General features: G+C 41.9%; 1 protein-coding gene across 1 annotated transcript in view; it reads right to left on the reverse strand.

Moving 5' to 3' along the window:
• Positions 1-23,077, reverse strand: part of LOC128732582 (myc protein) — a 168,737-nt gene that overhangs the window by 49,387 nt on the left and 96,273 nt on the right. The window contains exon 3 of the mRNA XM_053825865.1: positions 15,464-15,518. The gene's annotated coding sequence lies outside the window, so the exon portion shown is untranslated. The remainder of the gene's footprint in view (positions 1-15,463; positions 15,519-23,077) is intronic.

The following is a 23,077-nucleotide window of genomic DNA, read 5'->3' on the forward strand; positions in this document are numbered from 1 at the left end:
GAAATTGTGTCATGGTACGACAAATTTCTTTTTTACTATTTACATGTTCAAGAAGATATTAGAAAATACTGCATAGTAGAAAATGGTCAAACATGAAATAATTAAACTGAAATTACTCGAGTTAGAGAAAAAACCAGTTTTTTATTTTCACATATGTTTGAGATAAAACTCCAAGCTTTCAGAAACGGCCAAGTTTGATTTTTTTCGTTTGCCCCTTTTTGAGATACTCTATTCCAAAAAAGACTAAAAAAAACACAGGAAAAACGTTAGAACTCGTTATACGTATGAGTTTTCAACATACAATGTTCTACAAAAATATGTCTTTTGATAAGATAACCAACTTTGCAAGACATTATGATGCAATAAAACCATTGCATTTGCAGAAATCAGCGAAAAAGTGATTTTTGAGAGGTCTTTTTATAAAACACCATGTAAGTTAGAAACGCCTAGAACTACGCCTACTATGTCTTTGGCAAAGTTACTTATATAATCTTTGGCTACAACTTTGTCGAAGAAGTTATCCTCCTATCTCTTTCTTATAAAAAGTTATTACGGATTATGTGTTCACAAGCCAAACTGGAACTTAGTCGTTGATTTCGCATTAATTGTCTATTAGAGTTGTACAACTTTGCTGAACATTGTGGGGAGCTATTTTGAACCACAAAAAACTTTCCACTTAATTTTCGCTGCTGGACCACTGTGCATTGTGAAGCTGATCAGGCGCCGGCGTTACAGTGTGCTGAACATGTAACCCGAGTGACAAAAGAAAGGTCAGCGAAAATAGTGTTCATCAGAGAACCCGGGCGAGAGGGGTCAGCCCCGGCGTAGTGGTTAGCATTCACGCCTCTCACGCCGTGGACCCGAGTTCAAATCCCAACTCCGCAGAAGTCACGAATGACCCAAAATTGGTTAAAGTGACTATAATCGCTGTGTGCGATCGAGCAAGATGCACGGGCAGCAGGAGTGCAGGGTGACTGGAGACTAGCAGCCCAAAACCGAGAATCCTGGAAATCACTAATACATTCGGCTAGGATCCGCTAATATTGATTATCGGCCATTAAAGTAAAGTAAAGTAAGTATATGCCAATATAACAGCATCCGCACTCCTGATCACGAAAAGACTGACAAGAAATCGGTCAGCTAAATAGGCTAATAGCATCGCCGCGCTGGAGAGGACCGTCTACAGGCATAACTCTACAAATATGGGAAGAAACTACTAATAACAGGGTTCCACTGGATAATTTAAAGGATTTGGAAGAAAGGGAAACTACCGCAGGAGTGGATCGAAGGTGAGGTTTGTCCTATCTACAAAAAGAGCCTGCGATACATCATTCGTGCCTGGTGGCCTGATAATTGGATATCCAATGAGGAACTCCATCGTCGGTGTCATCAACGGCCGATAGCCACAGAAATTCGTGAACGTAGGTGAAAGTGGATCGGACACACCTTGAGGAAAGGAGCGAATGAGGTTTGCAGAGAAGCACTCGACTGGAATCCACAAGGACAGCGTAGAAGAGGCAGACCCAGAGGCTCATGGCGACGGAGCTTAGCCAACGACATCCGGGCTGTAGACGAGAACCTGTCCTGGCGATAGGTAAAAGCCATGGCGGGTAACCGTCAGCAGTGGAGATCTCTCATTTCCTCCCTTTGTTCTGCCGGACCAGCGGACATGGACACATAAGTAAGTAAGTAAGTAAGTATCTTTTTACTAACCTAACTCGTGTCATAGTTCCACTTGTTAGAGCGACACAGTTGCGACTCGATCTGGCGGCATTTCTTCGCCCTTCGCCGCTTTGGTTGCCACCGCGGAGAATGTTCCAAGCTCGTCCCCGACGTAGTCACGGACTCTCACGTGCGTTTTCTTTACACCGAACCGAGTTACGAAAGACCGAATTATTGCGCGTACTATTCTGCCAACTGACGTTTAGCCTCCCCATTACACACTCTTTTCGACATTGCACCATTCCGGTGCTACAAGAATTAAGCCCGAATATCACTGGCCAATTTACCCCTTGGTTTCCCAATCGTCATACCATGGACGTGCTCTACGATAGGAGTCTTCCCTCCTTTTTTCACTTGATCTGCACGATTTTCTGTGACAATGTGCAGAGAACGGTTCTTCGGAGGATTTTAGCACTTCACTTCATTTTGCGAAAGGAAACGAAAAATAAGTTTTTTCGTAGTCTTTCTTTTCACTTACCTGTTCCCTCTTTGGGAGCTACATGCGCCTTTTGCTTTACCGAGCCGGGCCGGGCAAATTTAGTTCTCGGGGTGTTCTATCGCCGAAATTACCCACGTGCTTGCGATGCGAATAGCCTGTGGAATGGCCTTCTCTACCGTGGCTATCGTGATCAACCGCACTCGCGTTTTTTGTTCCGCGAAAACGAAACGTGAACCGGATCTTCAGGAGCTTTTCACTGACCCGCATTTATGTTGTTTCCCGAAAGAAAAGCACGCCACGAAGTCCGTAGGATAGACCGAATTTATCGAGATCTTTTTCCGGAAAGGTTTTCTATCGTTTTGACGTGGGACTACGTCTTACGGCAAGTTTTGAGATAGGGTGTCATTCCAAAAAATCGAAAAATGCGAGCGTCACGAAAAATGAAAGGTTTTGAGCGCTAATAGCTCAACGGTTTTCCAATAGATTTTCAATATTCTTACACCAATCGATCGGAAAATCTTCTAAGAATTGACCAAAATGAAGAAAACTATCAATTCTTGATGTTGAACTATTGAAAAATTGAAAATAATGAACCTATGTTTTACCAGAATTCTCGCTTCGTGATTGGTTGGAAGATTCTTTGCATTGATCTAAACCTATACAAATTTGATATCTGTGCTTGGGAAGTAAGCCAAAACAAGTGACCATGTTTCCTCATTTCAACAAGATTTCTTAACACCGCGGTTAAACCTAGACCATTTTGATGTCCTTGCTAGAGAGTACGCCAGAAAGAGTGACAAAGCCTCCTCGTGCCAACAGATTTCTTACGAACGCGATTAAACGTAGTCCAATTTGATGTCTGTGTCAGGGAAGTGTGCCAGAAAAAACGACACAAGTTCGTTGTCCCAACAGATCGCAAAATATTTACTGCGACACGATTAAACCTCGGCGAATTTGATATCTGTGTTGGAAAAATGTGCTACAGCTGTAGTGTTCGGTTATAATAGGACTCTGTATGAATACGCATGCTTGTCGTTTCATTAGAGTAAGGTAGCAGGAAAGCAATAGTTTGTGTTCTTGATTTTGTTAAATTGTTTTCAAATGCACAATCTTTTGAGAATTCAACGTATGCAATGTTACTACTTTGATAAATGTTACATATAACGCATGTAGCATATATATATGTTGCATATAGCATGTATACATGAAGAATCGAATGATTACAAGCATGAATACATGTTACTATCACTACAAAGAGACTTACGTAGTCCTGCGTCACCTATATATGCGGTCGTGTCTTGTACACAACCCCTCTGATTTTTTACCATTTCTCTCTTCCATCAGTCCTGCACGTGACGAAACTACGTCCTCTTCGATCGAGGTTCAAAGAACAAGATAACAAGAACGCGTCCGGTCCAATGGAAGCTTCCCTCGACGATTTTCCCTCAATTTTCTTCAAAATTTTACGGTCATCTGGCGACAAACACAGACCGTCCGATTCAATGAGTATTATCGTTACAAAGTATATGCTGGCCAGTGGAACCAACGCCGACCGACGCCGCTTGGGCAGTAGTATAAGGAACGACGCCGATGAGTTCGAGGTAGTCGACGAATTTGTCTACCTTGGCTCACTGATAACGGCGGACAATGATACCAGCCGTGATATTCGGAGGCGTATTATCAGCGGAAGTCGTGCTTACTGTGGGCTTCACAAGTAATTGCGGTCGAGCAGACTAAGTCCCCGTACAAAGTGCACCCTGTACAAAACGCTTATTAGACCGGTTGTTCTCTCTCTGAAACATGGACAATGCTCGAGGAGGATCTGCGAGTGCTCGGAGCTTTCGAACCACGAGTGCTAAGAACGATCTTCGGCGGCGTACAGTAGAACGGAGTATGGAGGCGGAGGATGGACCATGAACTCGCACAGCTCTATGGTAAACCTAGTATCCAGAGGATGGCTAAAGCTGGACGGATGCGATGGGCAGGGCATGTTGCAAGAATGCCGAACAACTACCCTGCAAAGATGGTGTTCGCCCCAAATCCGGTAGGAACAAGACGACCAGGAGCGTAGCGAGCAAGATGGTTAGACCAGGCGGAGCTGGCGCGACATCTGGTGGAGAGTACACGATGTCCGACAAACTGGAGAGAGGTAGCCCACAATCGAGTTAACTGGAGAGTAAGTAAGTAAGTAAGTAAGTAAGTAAGTAAGTAAGCAAGCAAGTAAGTAAGTAAGTAAGTAAGTAAGTAGGTAAGTAAGTAAGTAAGTAAGTAAGTAAGTAAGTAAGTAAGTAAGTAAGTAAATACAGATATAATGCAAAAATCTTTAGTTTGGAATCGACATCCGCCAAAACCTGTTGCACCATCTTAGAATAAGTTTTAAGAAGCTGCAAATTACTTCTACTTTTCATAATTCATAAACCAAAAGAGTAAATATTTCATCCTCATTTGGTGGTCAAAAACAAAGGTAAAGGTTTAATTAACTAAGAGAAGTTCCAACTTTGTCATTTACCTGTTTCATGTAGAAATGCTCAAATAAATGTTATCGAACAACGCAAAAAAAACATATTTTTTTTATCTCCAGAAAGAAAAGTCAATCAACATTGGCGCTTTAAGTGGCACGTCAGCGAAACTAGTTGACATTTATCTCCGGGCGATCGAGTATTGCCGAGTCGCTTGGCAACACACGACACGATCGATCGGTCGGCAGAGTAGGCCTGTATTTAAATCACCAATTTTCCGCGCTGCGATTTTCGGCTGTCCGTGTCCCCCACCGTCGTCGTCGTCGTCGTCGTCGTCTCCAGGTTAGTAAACTTTTAGCCGGAGATAGCGACAGGTTATTATCAATTCGGCCAGTATGCAGTAACAACCCTCCGAAAATGAGCCGAGGAAAAAAAATAACGCGGATGTTCCTGTTGTTCTCTTTCTCCTTTCGCGCAAAGTGAATGTAGTTTTTCCAGTTCTACCGCCGAGGGGATGACGAGAGACGGGTCGCTGCTGAACAAGTTGATCTTAGGAATGAAAACAATACGACTCGCGTCGATATAGCCGCCCAGCTGGCAGTAGGAGTAATTCGAAACAACACTGGTGCGTCGGCTAAACTTGACGAAAAGTCCACCAGTCGACCGAATGGGTGGTGTGTCAAAGGCGGGTGCATACATGGTAATAACCTCCTATGCTCGTACTCAATTTGGAATCCACGGAGCTTGTTGGGTGGCTTGATTTTTCGATATAATAACAAGCGGTTCCTTTGGAATGTAAGTTAAAAAAATCGACACGACATAAAACAAGCCGGTTTCGAGAGATACCGATATCGCCGGTGTGCAAGAAAGGAGCAGAAACGTGTCCAATTGTGTGGCAAATTTGTACGGGCCAATCGGGCCCCGTTGCAGCAGTCGATAAAAAGCCATTCACAAAAAGATAAATTAAAACAACGCTACGTTGCAAACTTAGCTGCCGTCGCAGCAATTTGACTTAACGAGTGCAAAATGGCGCGAAATTGGCGGCATCCGTTATGAGTTGTTTCAACCTGTTCGCTGCTGTTGCCTGCGCCGCCGGTTGGAGAAGCCTGCACCATATTTGAACCAGTCGGGGTCAGCTCGAAGTTTACGAGGTGAAAGATCCTTCGCCCGGGAACGGGAAATTGGGTCATTGTGGGGTGCCGGCACTGAATAATTTAACCCCAAATAGCAGCGATGACTGATTATGGTTTCCAGCGGGGACTTGGCTTGGTCACTGCTGCGGTTGTTGCTGTTATCAAACAAGTTCTCTTCTTTAATTGCCACGCAAAACCTTCTACAAGTCGTCGGCAACATTATCAGTCCCGCGTTACAACTGCAGCCGATGATGCATGGATGCCATGGTTGCGAAATAATGCATGTGTGCATTTACGAGCACACACAGCAAATATAAACAACTCGAGCCGGTAGCGGCCGGTATATTCTTGGCCTGCCCCTCTCATCACCAACCCTGCGGCGCTCAGCGCGTTTTCATTAATGTCTAATTGTATTTATACACACACACACACACGTAGATGACGCACAAACACAAACTTACAGCAAGCAGTGTTTTATGATATCAAACAAGTCAGCAAGCTAGTCGGACTTCAACTTTGTATACGTCGTACGCCGTCGGTTATTGTTTAACTTCTCCGCGCCGCGCCGCGTCGCGTCATTAGCCGCCTAGTCGCTAGCCACCACCACCAGCCGGGTCAGATGCCGTACCGTACCGGTGCACGACGCCAAACTCCAACTGTGCGGGTTCCACCAGCAGCAGCGCAGCACACCCGAGATAGCGCGAGCAAAATTGCATACTGCCACGATTGACACCGATAAATGCGGTGCACATTGCTGCGGCTTTGACCTCGATCTATCATATCGATCGTGCGAAAGTCGATGGTTTGTGTTGACATTTCCTCTCTAGTCACCGTAACTATTGAGAAAATTATCTGTTCACAGTGCCGGAGTGTAACCCTGGATTTGGCAACTGCTGCTGAGCTGAGAGCTCGTAGACTGTGAAGATACAGCTTACTGACCTCATCGCGCCGCAGTCTGGCTGCTGCCGCACAATTCCTGTTCCGGGTCTTGGCCCGAGTCGAAATAGTCGAGTGTGAAAAGTACTTACGTACTACTACTTTTTAACCATTGCAGCAGCAAGAAGATTTATTCACTTTTAGAGTGGTTGTTTTCCTCGGATCCTCTTTCCAGTTTCTATATATGTATACAAGAAGCGCAGAAGATTACATTTCCATGTTTTTCGATTCACAGCTTTTTTTGCTGCCGTCCTGTTGCTATCGTCAGGTTGTTCCGGGTTATGCCAGAAAACAGCAATAAATCTTTCGGTATCGTGCTACGTTAACAAAGTTTCGGGTTTGGAGGAATGAACTTCGAAAGGGTGCATGTTTTGACAAAACATTCAATAATCAGAGTTTGCAAAACTACGACAGCTCGTTCTCGGAAATAGCTTAAACAGGTTGTATGCATGGTTGTATGCCCAATATTCGTGGTTTGCGATGGCGTTGTTGGCCCCGAAACTACAGAAAAGATTTGATTACTTTTGTGTTTTTCTTTTACGTCTGAACGCATGTGTTGAACGTGATTATTAGCGATGTTATATGATATGCAACGGGGTTATTAGCAATGTTGCAAATCGAGCGAGCAGCAAACGATGCCCACTCTTACGCGAGCCAGTGTGACAAGCAAAGCATCCAACGCTTATTTCACTAGAGAAAGCGTACGACGAACCACTGCTGCATACATTCTGCTACCTACACACTTGCGAGCGCAGAGCCTCGTAACGGAGATAAGCCAATGCCAATTGCTCGTGAGCGCGAGCGGTATACGGCCGCCAGGACAGTTTTTGCTTCACTTCTTCGTTTCCTCTTCACTTTATCCACCTCACGGCCTGGCTCACAAACACGGGTAAGAATAGTAGCACTCTCGAGCGTTGCGGCATCAACTGCTGGATTGCTGTGCGAGCAAAAGCAACGATTGTGGATACTAGTTAAACACACACTGGCACAGACACGTCGCGGTGCTCTTGCAACACTGGTAAATAGTGCTTTTCGTGGAACTCACATTTTTAGATGGTTTGGATTGACACCCTGCCTTCCCATTAGACATATTTCAAGGGGTGTGGGGGGGGGGGGGGGTCGGTAGCTACAAGGTTACCGAGCCTGCCGCGTGGGATCAAATTTTAGTACAATCAGACCATTCGATGTTAAGTGATTTTAGCATGGGTTTATTCTCAGGCCCCTCTGCATATTTCCTTCTTACTGAATTCTGCATTTACCAACGAAGAAGCCTACTGTCAGGGCAAACTATAAGAAAGGTACTTGCTCGAGGTGTGAATGAAGCCTCTTGTCCAAGGAAAAAATATAACTAGTCTCCGCACTTATTGGCTCTAGAGAGCGAGATTGGTTGAAAAGTAGTAGAAACGATAAAAGAAAAAATAGGACGAACACACCGACAGATAAATACGGATAATATCTTCAAGAACTGTGCAGATACGTTATGTGCACCCTTAACCGCAATTTGCAACTTGTCGCTGAGTCAATCATCATTCCCAGATGCCTGGAAGGAATCATTTTTGTTTCCTGTGTTTAAGAAAGGCGATCGCACAGCTGTGGAAAACTACCGAGGAATTACCTCTTTATGTGCAGGATCGCTACGGAGACTTTCGTAAATAAGCTTCTATTTCAGGAAGTAAAGTGTAATATCTCCTGTGACCAGCATGGATTTTTTCCAGGACGGTCGACCACCACAAATCTCACAGTGATCACATCATTCTGCATCCAGAACATGGAAAACGGCACTCAAATAGATACTATTTACACAGACTTGAAGGCAACCTTTGACCGTGTGGACCATGATTTGCTTCTGGCGAAGTAAAACGGATGGGTGCGGTACCGACCTTTGTAGACTGGCCGAGGTCATATCTTGTTAACCGGCGTCTTTTTGTGAGACTGGGCAGCACACTTTCGAATCAACTTTCTAATCGATCTGGTGTTCCGCAAGGTAGCAATCTTGGTCCTTTACTGTTTTCACTGTTTTTCAATTATGTATGCGCTGTGTTACCTCGAGGATGCAGAGTTTTGTATGCAGATGATTTGAAGATCTTCCTCAGTGTAAAGTCTAATGAAGATTGTCGTGAGCTTCGAATAGCTTATACAGGTATTTGGTCGTCCAGATTGGAAGCCATCCAGCGTAGATTCGTTCGATACACGCTTAAATGTCATCCATGGAGAAACACATTCGATCTACCTCCGTATCAAGACCGCTGTCGTTTGTTGCATATGGATACTTTGGAAAGACGACGGAAAATTGGAAGAGTCCTCTTCATTAGAAAGGTTTTAGTCGGCGAATTAGATTGCCCAGCGACCCTGGCTCAAATCAACATCAGTGCCATCCCAAGTTTTCTACGAAACAGAGAGTTTCTTCGACTGGACTTTAGACGCACCGAATATGGCCAGAATGAACCCATTCGTGTTTTGTGTTGTTTGTTTAACAGTGTATACAATTATTTTGATTTCCGTGTTTCATGTAGTAAATTTAAAGAACAACTGCTGCTCTCAAGAGCCTTCAATTAAGGGGACATAAACGACTAAAATTTTTGGAAAAATCATTATTTTTTTATTTCAGATTTTGATTCTGCAGTCTTTTCTGCTTATTTTGATACTAATTTTGTAATGATCCGGCCACGGGAAGTGGCCGAAAAACGATCATACACATAAGCATTTCAGTGCGGCGTGGAACATTAGCGGAATAAAACGAATAAACGGCGTGGAACTTCAGCAGAATAAAACGCCGCTCCTGTAAAATCACGGTTTTCAAACTTTATGTACCTTTTTCTCGGAAACTACGCAACGTATTGGACCAAACTTTTTGTTTTGTTTTGTTGGTAGTAGTTTGGCAAAGGCTTTTATAACTTTTGAGGTTTGTAAACGAAACACAGCCAGAGAAAAAGGAAGCCTGCAAGTCGTAGGCGAAATACGTATCTGTCAAGAATAAAATATACATAGTAGAATTAAATTGGATAAGTTTTCTTTTTATTTAATTTCCAAGTCACAGAAGGCCGAATCACGAAAGGCCAAATCACGAATAGCCGAATCACGAAAGGCCGAATTTTTTCGGAACGCCCAAATAACTATTCAAAAAAAAACCTGATTTGGCAAGTAGTTAACAAATAACTTTAATCAAACAAAAAAACAAAATAAGCAACACAACTTTTTACTATAGAGTAAAGATGATTGATAGTTCTTTGTTCTCCTTAGCGCAAATGAACTTCGTTTATGATAATGTGTGAGACCTATTTACCGTGTTAGTAGCAAATGTTTCCTAGATGATTTAGGAAGAGACGGCCGCAGGTCGCGAGTGTGCGCCGGTGAGCCGCCGTCGAAAGCGCCGGCCACTGCGGCGGAGCAGCCCCCCTGCAGAAACCACTTCTATTTAGGTGCATGCATTTTCCTAGGTTTACTGACTAGTAGGGATTATCCCTTGATTAAGCGATCGCTCCGAGCGAGCGATAGCGAGTAAGGACAGCTTGTAACCCACGTTTTTGCAGGTTGAAGGCCGCGAATATTTTCGGCCGAATATGACGTTTGGCCTTTTGTTATTCGGCGGTTTGTGATTCGGCCATTAGGTATATTATGCCATATGTAATCTCGGCCGTTCGTGATTCGGCCATTTGTGTTTCGGCCATTCGTAGGTAATCCATAGCACCATTCATTGTGAATTTGTGATAGATTGATTCGAAGTATAATTGTCTTTCAACTATCATGTGGGATGTGGACAACCAGTTAAAATATCAATCAGCTAACGTCCTCTAAATCTTGCTAGTTTCTTTCGACACTCTAGTTTACAGTTATTTGCATACTTAACAGAAATACAATTGAAACTATGCCAAGAATTGCAAAGAATTAACTGACGCAAAGCAGTAAATTAAACGTTCAAAAACTATTCTCGGATAAGACAGTCACTTATTTTGCTGCCTTTGAGAATTGCTGCGTCACGTCACATGCCCACATCTCCCTTCAGCCCTGTTTCCGTGTAAGACAACAGTTCTAAACAAATACTTGCAGTACATATACCCGAGCAGGAGCAAAATAATATCAAAATGTGTTATTGGAAATCGAATAACTCATATCAAAATTGTGGTCTTGTTTTGGCTGACATAGTTGGTAAAATAACAAAAAATAATATCAAAATTTTGCTTCTTTAAGGCCAAAAGAATAACTGCTTGTGTTATTTGAATAACAAAGCAATAACATAACTGTATTCAGAGTTTAGAATAACATATATTAGTATTATTAAGGTATTGAATAACAAATCCAGTAGTATATGAGATATTAAAAATTATTTTATAAAGTATTTATAATCTAAAATCTCTTTAATCAATAAAAAAATATATCGCATGTCATTTTAAGGCCAAAATAAGATATGATAACAAAATCAGTTATTAAACTCATCTTACAACCACCGTTTTAAATATCTACTCAATAACTAAATGTGTTATCAATGTATCTCCATATCTATTCAATAACAAAATATACCATTATAACACAGTTTGATATTGTTTTTATATTATTTTGCTCTTCGCTCCTGCTCGGGTACAGATACAATCCTGCACAACGAAAGAATGATCGCTCACTTTTCTGTGACGTATCACTTTCAGGGCATCAAATTGGACTAGAATCAATGTTTAAAGATAAAATCAGTCACAGAAAAGGGGTGGTATTACATTTTAACGAAATTGTTTACTTTCAGGACATCAAATTGGACTAGGTTAAATGTTCTAACGATAAAATCAGTCGAAGAAAAGGGGTGGTTTTGCACTCTGGCGTACCTCCCAAGCACAGATATCACAGTTTTGTTACTTTTTTTTGTAAAAGGAAACCATACTAAACAGATGGTGTGTTTAACTGTCGTCTCTGCCTGTGAAGTGAGGTAATCACGAAGAGAATGTATGAGGAAATTTGACGTTGAAGCTTTTCGGTAATTTTCACTGTTTATTGCTAATTGCTACATCTATTATCAATTGATTGGTATTCAAATCATCCAAATCCATTCATAATATGCAGAGCTATTGGCGTTCAAAATCTTTCATTTTCTTCGTGACGCTAGCATTTTTTGATTTGTTGGAACTACTCTCTGTACCAGCTTCCTTGCTGCGAGACGTAGTGCCACGTCAAAAAAGACGTATTTCCACATGGAAATCAAACAGCAAAGAATGCAAAACTGATGCGACGATAACGGACTATGGGCAGAAAACTCGGGACACGGAACTGCTGATCCGTTAACTCCCAAGGCAGTACAGGAGAGCATTGAAGAGCTGCAAGTTCGCCGTCGTTGCGCTACGGGAGGTGTACTGGAAGGATTCAAAACGTGCGTATGTACGGTCAGAGAAATAGTCATACCATCTACAAGACAGGCGATGATAGATATGAGCTACAGGCTACAGCTTTCATAGATACGGAAACGAGTGATTGGGTGGTCAACCTTTGAATGCGAGATTAAGAATCGGGGGCCGGTTTTCCCGCATAAGCATCATCAGCATGCTCAGCTCCCACCTCGAGAAATCTCAATCGTGAGGGAATTGGAGCATGTTTACGAACACAGCCCAAGATATGACATGAAGATCGTCATCGGGGATTTCAACAACCAGATCGATAAAAGGAGGAATACAATACAAACCGATTCTCAGACATAACTAACGTACTATACATTATTCCTATGGTTAAGTCGTAGTTGGAGCAACTATGTTCATCAGACCATGTCGTAAGGCGGACAGTCAATTGAATAAAATAAAACGGAGCGTCTTTCGGAATTTTTATATATGCTAATATGAATCTAAATACATAAATGACCACATATTGTCACTGTGATATTCAAGCTCGAGGTTTAAGATTGATATTTATTCCTATTGAGACTCTCCCCATCATCCCAAGCAACAATGTGAGTTTTATTGTACTCTTATGGTGGTTTTCATGACCAATTTTGGTCTTAAATGCCTTCAAAACAGTGTAATAAAAGCCAAATTGTTACTTGGGATGTATATTATCTTAGACGTATTTATGGCTAGTCCAACCCACTTTTTTTGTTTTTCAACCTGTCAATATCCTGCTCTGGAAACTTGGTTGAGACCGGTAATCTATAGTCTTCTACGTGTGCTTCTAGGCATATTGTCATATTGCCATATTACTTTAGTATCAACCTTGAAGGACTTTCATTTTTATATTCTCGTAGTGTAGGTTGCAGTCAAACAAGACCCCATGAAAGTCCAGATACTTGTATCTAGTCGAATGGAAAGAAAAATTCCAAAGTATTTGTTGCCCCTGTAAAGTCAATAGAAGATGTCTTGGAGATGAACTCCAAGAACGCAGAACAGATTAACGCGTCCAATAACAGCTCCCTTGATCCGGTAATTAAATGCGATAGTCACATTACAGCGCAGAGCTTATCCGGAAACCAGTAGAATAGCAATGTCGTTAAAGTATAAGTAGAATAGCAAAGGCCCCAGGTTGCTGCCATGTGGAACACTAGCAGTATTACACGTGCACGTGAAACTGTGGAGTCCTGCTTGACACAGTAAAGTGCGGTCTGAAAGATATAAGCTCAACCATCAAGTTACTCTATCAGATACATCCAGTTTAGAGAGCTTATACAATACCATTTTCGATGATTTACTATGCCGACAGGAGCCTTAGTATCTGTGCACACAACCTTAATTTGAGTTCCAGCTTCAATCTGCGAGATGTAGTAGTAAATTCCATCAAGTTAGCCGACACTAAACGACGCGGTAAAAAACCTTACTGGTCTACTGATATACAGTTTCTGAAATTGTTGAGAATTACACTATTAACGATGATTTCAAAAAGCTTTGATCCATCAGAAGCAGAAAGACCGGTGGTATGTAGTTACTTACGTCTTGCTCTTCCCTTTTTTACTACAGGAAACATGTGGAATTGTTTCCACAGTGCTATAAACTTCCGTTGCTCAAATGATTTGGTAAAAATCCGAATGAGGAATACGGCAAGAGCAATAGCGCAGTGACAGTGACATCGATGTTGGAGCAACTGTTTGGTTATGTTGAGCAGACGAACACTAAGTGATCAACCTAGTGGAAATAAAGTTGGACAGAGTCTTGCTATAAGTTCGAAATCTTAAAAAAGAAATAAAACTAATAAATTTATCAATGTTCAGCGATTTACATGTAGTTTATATGGTAACGACAGCGGTAAAAGGCAATTAAATTCGTGACTATTTATCATGTAACTCAACGGATCCCTCAATTAAAGGTAATCAATTTTCACTTCAACTCGAATAAAATCAACAGTATCGAACAAACCGGTTTGTACCGCGACAATAGGTGCTAGTACTTAGAAGTTTCCCACCTAATGGTTAGCTCTTAGAACGATTTGTTTATACTGCTGTTCGGTGCGATTTAATTCTACGAAGGGTGCATCGTCAACCGGAGAACAAGAGAGGGGGAGGGCGGACTTGCGGGTGTGAAGTTATGGCAACAATCGTGTACAAATAATTGGAACTTAACTTTACATCATCCAGTTATCGGCGCGGTGAAATCTTACTGATTCATGAGATTTGTCGATTATTAAGGTTGTTGAACAAAATGCAACATCCCGATGGAGCGTGATCAAGTTCTCATTTATGGTTTAAATAAGATCAACGTTGATAGCGTTCAATAAGTATAGAGTAGTGGTCCTCGACTTCAATCAATTAGCCTTCTCCGTAACAGAGAATATTTATAGTGTTTTTAATTATCCGTGCACAGTTACTACCGGTTACAACATTACTAGTGATTTATTAAGGAAACACACACGGTCACAAGCAATCCTGTGGAGGAAGACAATGCTAATTACTATGTGAAATGAATTACTTCAAACAATGTAGAGACTTTTGGCGCCATTCCCGCCCGCCCCAGTGAAAACCGGTTAGAACCGGTAAATATGTTTTTCCCCGAAAGTGAACTGAATCTTATGGATGATTCAACTCCGCCTATAGTTAGTGGCAGCTGCAGTGTTTTGCAGCGACAGTTGCGAAATTAAATCATCTCCCGGCCGGCGGAGCGACTGACCGGGTGGAGCGACTGATTGGTGGATGGAACGACGGGTTAGCAATCGCAACAGGACCACAGACCGGACACGCCTAACGGTTTCTTCGATATGTGGGATTCTAGGACGTAACACTGGTTTTGGTTTGTTAATCACATGATGATATGTCACCAGTGAGTCGATTTGTTATGACTGAACTTTGCAACGATAATGTTTTGAGCATAGCAGGATACACGTACATTACTGTTCGTGAAAGCGTTTTCAGTTTTTTTTTGTAACGAGCAACTAACTATTAAGAGAAAAGATATTAAAAAGAAAAGAAGATATGCTTTCGAGTCGCCAATGAATCATAAATGAGCAGCAAGTTTATGGGAATGGAAAACAACGGTTGTAGAATTTAAAATCCAAACAAATATTTTATGGGTAAATTAAACTGAGTAAATTACTTTATTTTTCAAACAATGCTGCTCAGTAACACATTACATTTTGTAGCTTTTTAATTACTATGTTTTACCAGATCAATATATCAAACTTCTCATCTACTATTCGTATTTTAAAGGGAAAATTTTAATAAATCGCCCGTTTAGGAAATTGCAAAATTTCTGCTCATCTTACATTCTACTATTCATATTCAAGTTGAGATCACGTTACGTAGTACTGTCATTATTTAGGTGAAATTATTTCTCGTTTCACTTGCTCTCTCTCTCTCTTTCATACAAAACCGGTTCAAAAAGTACCTTGGCCATGGTAGTCCGCTCGAGCGCTTGGGTTGAGTTTGATGAGTTAATATTTCTGGAAAGAAAATAAAACAAAAAAGTACAATTAAAACTATGTGCTAGAATTGCTAGCAGTGTGAAAATTTCATGAATTGTTCGTTCTAACTGATTGAATTTAAAACAATAAAACACATAGAGCACGTGTGGGTATTTTCGGCCTATTAAATAGTAGCTTGAACAATATTCATGAATTACGTTGAAACTATATTTATTTGAGACAAGATTTTTATGCCAACTGGTTGGATAACTTTTACTGAATATCTGAGTGCATTTTGGTCTTAATAAAACGCTTTCAAATTTGAGTTATGGTCGCGAGAAATTATGAAGTTGCGGGGGCTTATTTCGGCATGCGGCACCTATTGTGGTGTCGGTGTGGTTGGAATTTCCAACAGGATGAACGCGCCTATATGGTACAAACTATAACAGTTATAAAGGAATCCTCCAAATAACTCAATGGATGGTGCTGCGCGTGCACCCACCATAATTTCTAAGTTTCGCAATTAACAATAAAGCTGATTTTTGGCATATTATTGGGGCTTATGAAAGGCTTATCGCCTATCTGAAATAAGCTATCTCTATTTGAAGAAACCTGAGAAATTGCGATGAACAAACAGCACCACCCAAGGGCCTATTCGGTGGATTGCTGTACTTCAACAGCTGGTGTTTTTCAAGTGCAGCCAGCATACCGGCAATACAATTAATTTAGTATGGATTTTTACTCAATATGTTAGAAGCGTTCTTGACGCCTCCACCTCGCACATTGGTCAGTTTGTTTAGGCTGGAATTAACAACAGAGATGAATTTTCAGCTAGTGAATGAAAATTAATTTATATTTTCATATCAGAGGAGAATTTTGGCGTACCTCTTTGATAAAAAAGTAGAATTGTCCTGTGATACTGTATTGACAGCTGTTTATTTTCTGGAATAAGTACACGTGAACATATTTGTGTGTTTTCCAAACCATCATCGAGAGCGGATACAGCGACTGCTTCTATTTCGGCCTTATTACGTGCTAGTGGAGAAACAATACTTATTATATCTATTGAATACAAATCAGACAACTATTTACATTTTTGTGAAAGTAGTTATAACACATAAAAGCATATGAGTGCTACATACTTTTCAATATTGTTAAATAGCGGCAAAGTTTTTACTTGGAAAAGCGCTGCTAAGAAAAGGAATGTAGGCTGAATTAAGAAGCATGCTGAAAATACTCTGCGATCCCCTAGTTTGACCGTTATTAGTTATTTCAATATTGATATTGGGTTTGTGAACGACTGGTGAACGATTGGATAGATAAATCCCATAGTGGTCCTTAACCTCTTACCCAGCAACTCCAATCCCTACCTCCTCATAGCACCAGCCGGAATACTTCAGCGAAGATCGGATAACCAACGCCGGTGCAAACTAAAGTCGAATAGCGACAGGGAAGGAGGCACCTATGCGAACGCTGAGTTTAGCAATGAGGAATAACTTTGTTAGCCTTGAACGTCTGTCAGGGACGGCTCTTGGTAGCTTGACGATTCTTCAACCAATTGCAATTGCAATACTCTAGGTTATGAGCGGCGCACGACAGCGTGTGATCCGGAGCGGTCGGCTGAACTAAAATATGTGTAGTCTCGGAACTACACCTAAGATGGCAGCGTCATCACGAGACTCAGTAGCGTGGCTCTAGCAAGGCAGCCTACGATAACCTTTCCAACTACGTACAATCAAGGAAATTCGAGTCAAATAATTAGGCATGGACAAAGGAGACGAAATAAGGACATGGAATGCTTGGTACCTGAAACTGCACATTGCTGAATTTCATAGTTAGCCACAGAGTGCTGCTCGATCAGTTAGAATCCCGAAAGCTAAGCATCTTGGCATTGCAAAAGATCTGACAAAAGGCAAAGGCGAGAAGTTTTGGAGGTATCGCGGTGGCATGGCCCAATTTTACCAGCTTGGAACGGGGTTTGTAGTGATAGGCTGAATGCAGGATCGCATGACGAACTGGAAGGCGATCAAGGAGAGGATGTGCATGGTAAGGTTCTTCAACTACACCATTATAAACGTACACTGCATACGAAGGTAGACCCAACGACGAGAAGGAAGCGTTCAATGCACAGCTGGAGGCAACGTACGATAGCTGTTCGCCACGGGACTTCAAGATTGTCATTGGAGACGGAGATATGAACGCCCAGATCGACAGGGAAGCAATGTATGGACTGGTGATCGGGCCCCATAGTCTGCACAACGACACGAACGATAACGGTCAGCGATGCATCAACTTTGCGGCGTCTCGAGGCCTGCGAATCAAAAGCATTTTCCTTCCTCGCAAAGATATCCACAAAGCCACCTGGTATATGCCTCGCGAGAAAGCCGCCCTCCTCGCTTAAACATTCGGCAATTAAGCAACGCGCAAGTTCAGAAACTCTCCCATAATCTGTGGAACTAAGTGCTACGAATCTCGAGAACGGATAGAGCAGGATACGCTCGGTGGTTTCCCAAGCAGCAGTGTGAGTTTTATTGTACTTTTATGGCGGTTTTCATGACCAATTTTGGTTTTAAATGCCATCATAAGAGTGCAATAAAACCTAATTTGTTACTTGGGCTATGAGTTCGCAACCGCGACATTGGGTGAAGAAACCTCTAGTGCCCGAAATGATTGGGTTAACGGCGTACGCCAACAAGCGATGAAGAAAACAAAAAAGAGCTCGGAAACGCCATCTAAACATCTCCACGAGGGAGAATTTAGTCAAGTATCAACGAGCGCGGAATGAGTTGACCACGATCCTGAGGACGAAAAAGTGCCAGAAAGAGGACAGAAATCATGAAGAGCTAGAATAACTATTCCGGCAAGTATTGAGACGCGCAAGTTCTATGAGAAGGTGAACCAATCTAGTAACGAATACAAACCGAAGACTGATATGGGTAGGGATTAGCAGAGAAACCTGGTCACAAACGAGTGCGAGGTGATCGACAAGTGAAAGCATTTTTTCGATGGGCGTCTCAATGGCGATATAACAGAAGGAGAACAGAACGGAAGTTAACCTAGCAGTGCCTTCAAACGGTAACGCCGTGCTGGCTTCAGATAGCGAAGAGATCTGACGGGAAATCGGTTAGCTGAAGAACAATAGAGTAGCCGGCAAGGACAGACTCCAGACAGAACTCTACAAAAATGACAAACAATTCCTGGCAACGACATTTCACCGGATAGTTTTAAGGATTTCGGAGGAGGAGACCCCGCCGGAGCTCGGAGGAATAAATCGTCTTTCATCCCATCTGTGAAAAGGGCGATAGGTTCGATTGCTGTAATTACCGCAACATTACTCTAATCAACGCCGCCTACAAGGTGTTCTTATAGATTTTGTTGTATCATCTATACGTCATCATTCTCCAATGGCGAAAAAATTTGTAGGGCAGTATCAGGCGGGCTATATGGGGGTCTGTACTATTGCGGATCAAATTTTCCTCTCCAGCAAATCCTGCAGAAATAGGGGACTACAACATGCTCACGTATAATTTTGTGGATTTCTGGGCAGCATACGATACAGTTGAGCGCGAAAGGTTATAGCCGACAATGCCCGAAAACGGTTTTTCGGACCACCTGACGCGTCTGATTAAAGCTACCTTGGAGCCAGTGATGTGCTAGGTGCGTTGAGTCCATTCGAATCGCGCAGAGGGTTGCAGCAAGGGGATGGATTGTCATGAATTTTATTTGCTACCATTGAGGGTGTGATCCGACTAACGGGTATCAACACGAGAGGAACGATCTTCAGCAAAACTGGTCAACTCTTAGCCTTCGCAGACGACCTCGATATCATTACTGGAAACCTTAGGACGGCGGAGCGTTACGCCAGCCTAAAAACGGAGACTAGGAGGATTGGGATACGAATCAATATGTCGGCGATGGACTCGAAGTGGTTGATGAGTTCATATATTTGGGATCACGATAACACTACGATTAAGGAGATTCAACGACGCATTCAAACTGGAAGTTGAGCCTACTTTCCCTCCGTTCCGGATTCGCAGCTTTACCGGTATCAGCAATGTCTAGATCTGCTATCGTCGCAACTGACTTGCATATAACTCCCAGAACAGTTTGAACCTCTGCTTGCCTGATACGCCCATCCCATCCAGGTATCACCTTCTGTATTCTTCGTTGCATCCATCGGTTTCCTAGTTCTTCGTCCATGATCAATACAACATCACCTTCTTGCACCGATCGCACATCAGCGATCCATTTCGTTCTGTGTGTTATTGTTGGCAAATATTCACCCAAAACCGGTCTAACATATATTGGCACTGCTTACCGTTAATGGCTGTTCAGGTTGTTTTAGAACCGCTAGAACTGAGTAGAATAAAATGATTAGCCGTAAGAGCTTCACACTGCGGCGGTTCCAATGGAATGAACGGCATTCACCATCAACTCGGCTTCACAAAGAACTGTCCGGAAAATTTCTTCAGATGGCGTTAGTAACTGATTTAATGATTTCATTGCTGACTTAACGGATCTCACTATTCCCTCCCACGCTCCGCCCATGTGAGAACCTGTGTGATGTGTAACCTTCCAGTTGGCCTCGAGATAAGACTCTGGTCTAATAAGCCAGTCGTCGTATGTTCGAATCTCGGCTGGGAGAGGCTGTTAGAGTCAATAGGATCGTAGCACTGACCGCGCACTGTCCTGTATTCTAACAACTGGTTGCGAAGTCTGTCGTATGAAAGCCCATTATTAATCGCCTTGATCTGATCTGCAAGCTCCCGAGTAGCATCTACAAAGTTGGGCCCCTTATCCAAGAAGATCTGTAGAGGCACACCTTGTCGTGCTACAGTTCTTCTAATGGCCAGCATGCATGATTCCGTATTTCTCTGATCGCTAGGTACGTAAAAAATGCCACCCAACGTTTGGGCAGCTTTCGGCCTATTTTAATCATAAATGGATCAAAATAATCCATCCATCGCGACGTGACCGCACACTGGGATTTACGCGTTCCTCAGGCAGAGCTGTTGAACTAGTGGCTTAGTCTTTGGTATTGCGCACCATTTGCATTGTTTTGCGACGTTTTTAACTGTTGAAGTCCAGAAATGTGAAATTTCTGCCGCATTTCATTCACAACTGTTTGTGTGTTTTTATGACTATACTTCCGATGCTTCCAGTCGATAATCAGCTTCGTTCTGGTGCGATGCTTTGGAAGAATGATTGGGTATTTCGCATCTTACGTCGCGTATGGTGAATTTTGAATTCTTCCTGACATCCGAACAATTTTATCGTTGTCCAAAAAGGATGCAAGCTTTCTTAGGGGACTGCTCGGCTCCAATTTGATTACTGTTGCATCCGTTGTATGCAGCAGCTTCCCCAGTACAACAATTTCATCCGGATATTCCTCAGCTTGAGCCTCTCGCCAAAGCGTTCGCTCCGCACGTTCAAAATCTTCGCTAAACAACAACGCTTTTTCAGGAAATGCTTTGCTATTCCTATCCCTTCTACAGCTGACGATAAAATGATATACTCGTACGTAGACCACAGAACGCAATAGTCGCTCCCACTTGGAAAATCTTGAATTTTGGAAAACCGATGAATGTAAACTGGACGAAGTTCTTCTGAAATCTCGATAGGATCTTGCGGTTCTTCCGTGGGCCAAAACTCGTCCGATTGCACAATGGGCAAAAACGAGCTCGTAATCCCAAGAATTAGAAACCGCTGGTTTTGAATCTTACAAGATACCTATTCCTATGTAAAAAATGCAGGAAATCGATTGGTGATGGTTTCATCCTGGGCAGACTTCGAGAAGTGGTCCATTTTACCCTATTACCTCCAAAAATAGTGATAAATGCTAATTAAACAGTATAAAAACTTATTTGCCGCTAAGGAAATGAACTCAAATAGCTTCCAAACAAGCGGCTTCTAATTCTTGGGATTGCGAGCTCATTTTTGCCCATTGCGGATTGGTAGAGAAATTTTGATGCCTCGAACCACTGAGCAGTCGACGGTAACTCTGGGCCTTTATTCCACTTAGTGGCATCGTCTGCTACATTCTGTTTTCCTGGAACGAATTTCCATTCTCCTACGCTGCACAGTGGTTCAAACAGCGAAATACGTGATCGTGTGATATTGCGCCAAAACGTGAAGTTTTTCGCATGTAGTGTCTTTAGGAACATTTCTTGGAATAATAAGCCCCTTCTTGTGAGAGAAATCTTTGGGTGATTGATTCCCTTAGAAGTGAGATACGAAATTTATTTTCTCATATATTCGAGATACAGGTGTGGTACTTTCGGCAAAGTTGTTGTAAATATTAATACAAACAACTTTGTCAAAGACACCATACTTGTATCTCTTCATGGAAATTATCTATGAAGCGTTATTCGTGGACAAACCCTATAAATAGGCATAGGTAAGTTATTTGGAAGCTTTCCTCTTATTAATTGCGTCAAATAATTTTAAGTCTACATTCATTTTCGACTCGAAAATAGGCGAAAAATTGCTGGTAACATAACTTGTTAGAAAGAGATTGTCAACGTAAACAAAATGGCGCTTATTGCATCCGAAGTACAGTTTAATTGTTCTGTAAATATGACTGAGATGGATTTTTAAAACAAATATAACTTTTGAGGATACAAACGGATACAGTCAATTGACACTTGCTTTTACAGGGTTTTTGTTGTACTTTTAGGTAGGAGTTGTTTGATCTGCCACCATTTGCCACCTTGGGAAATATTTAAGCTCAAAGAAGTACTATTTTTCACCAAAAAAGCTCAAAATCTCCGAAATTTTGAAAAATAACATATAATAATGTTCTACAGAAACGTTGATTTTAGCAAGATAAACAACTTTCTAGAACACTATGAACACGTCAAAATTGACCAGAATAAGTCAGGGTTTAAAAACTGTTTTAAAGGGTTTGTCCACGAATAACGCTTAATAGATAATTTCCATGAAGAGATACAAGTATGGTGTCTTTGACAAAGTTGTTTGTATTAATATTTACAACAACTTTGCCGAAAGTACCACACCTGTATCTCGAATATATGAGAAAATAAATTTCGAATCTCACTTCTAAGGGAATCAATCACCCAAATATTTCTGTCACAAGAAGAGGCTTATTATACCAAGAAATGTTCCTAAAGACACTACATGCGAAAAGCTTCACGTTTCGGCGCAATATCACACGATCACGTATTTCGCCTTTTGAACCACTGTGCGCTGGTTTCCTCTAAGATTTCTCCAACTCTAACAGTCACATACTGACGGTATTTTCTAGTATCCAAGCGAATCCATGACAGAACGGTACCGGAACCGCTCCATATGATACAATTTCACACACTATTTTGTTCTGTTTGTCCACCGATAAATCTTTCTGCGATTCTAAACTTCCTGCTCCAATGCTTCTAAGCACTTTCTTGGAATTCGACATCCAGTTTCTAATTTGCTACTTCGCTTTAGCGTGCACGCTTTCACCCAGGTTTCACCTCGGTAGCTAACTGGATTATTTCTTCCTCCGTATCACGACTATCCAAATAATCGTCTACGTAGTGATTTTCCACGACAGCTACTTCTGCGTCGGGAAACTGCTTACTCCATTCTTCTGCATTTTT

Source organism: Sabethes cyaneus, chromosome 1 (genome assembly GCF_943734655.1).
Source record: "Sabethes cyaneus chromosome 1, idSabCyanKW18_F2, whole genome shotgun sequence".
NCBI lineage: Eukaryota > Metazoa > Arthropoda > Insecta > Diptera > Culicidae > Sabethes > Sabethes cyaneus.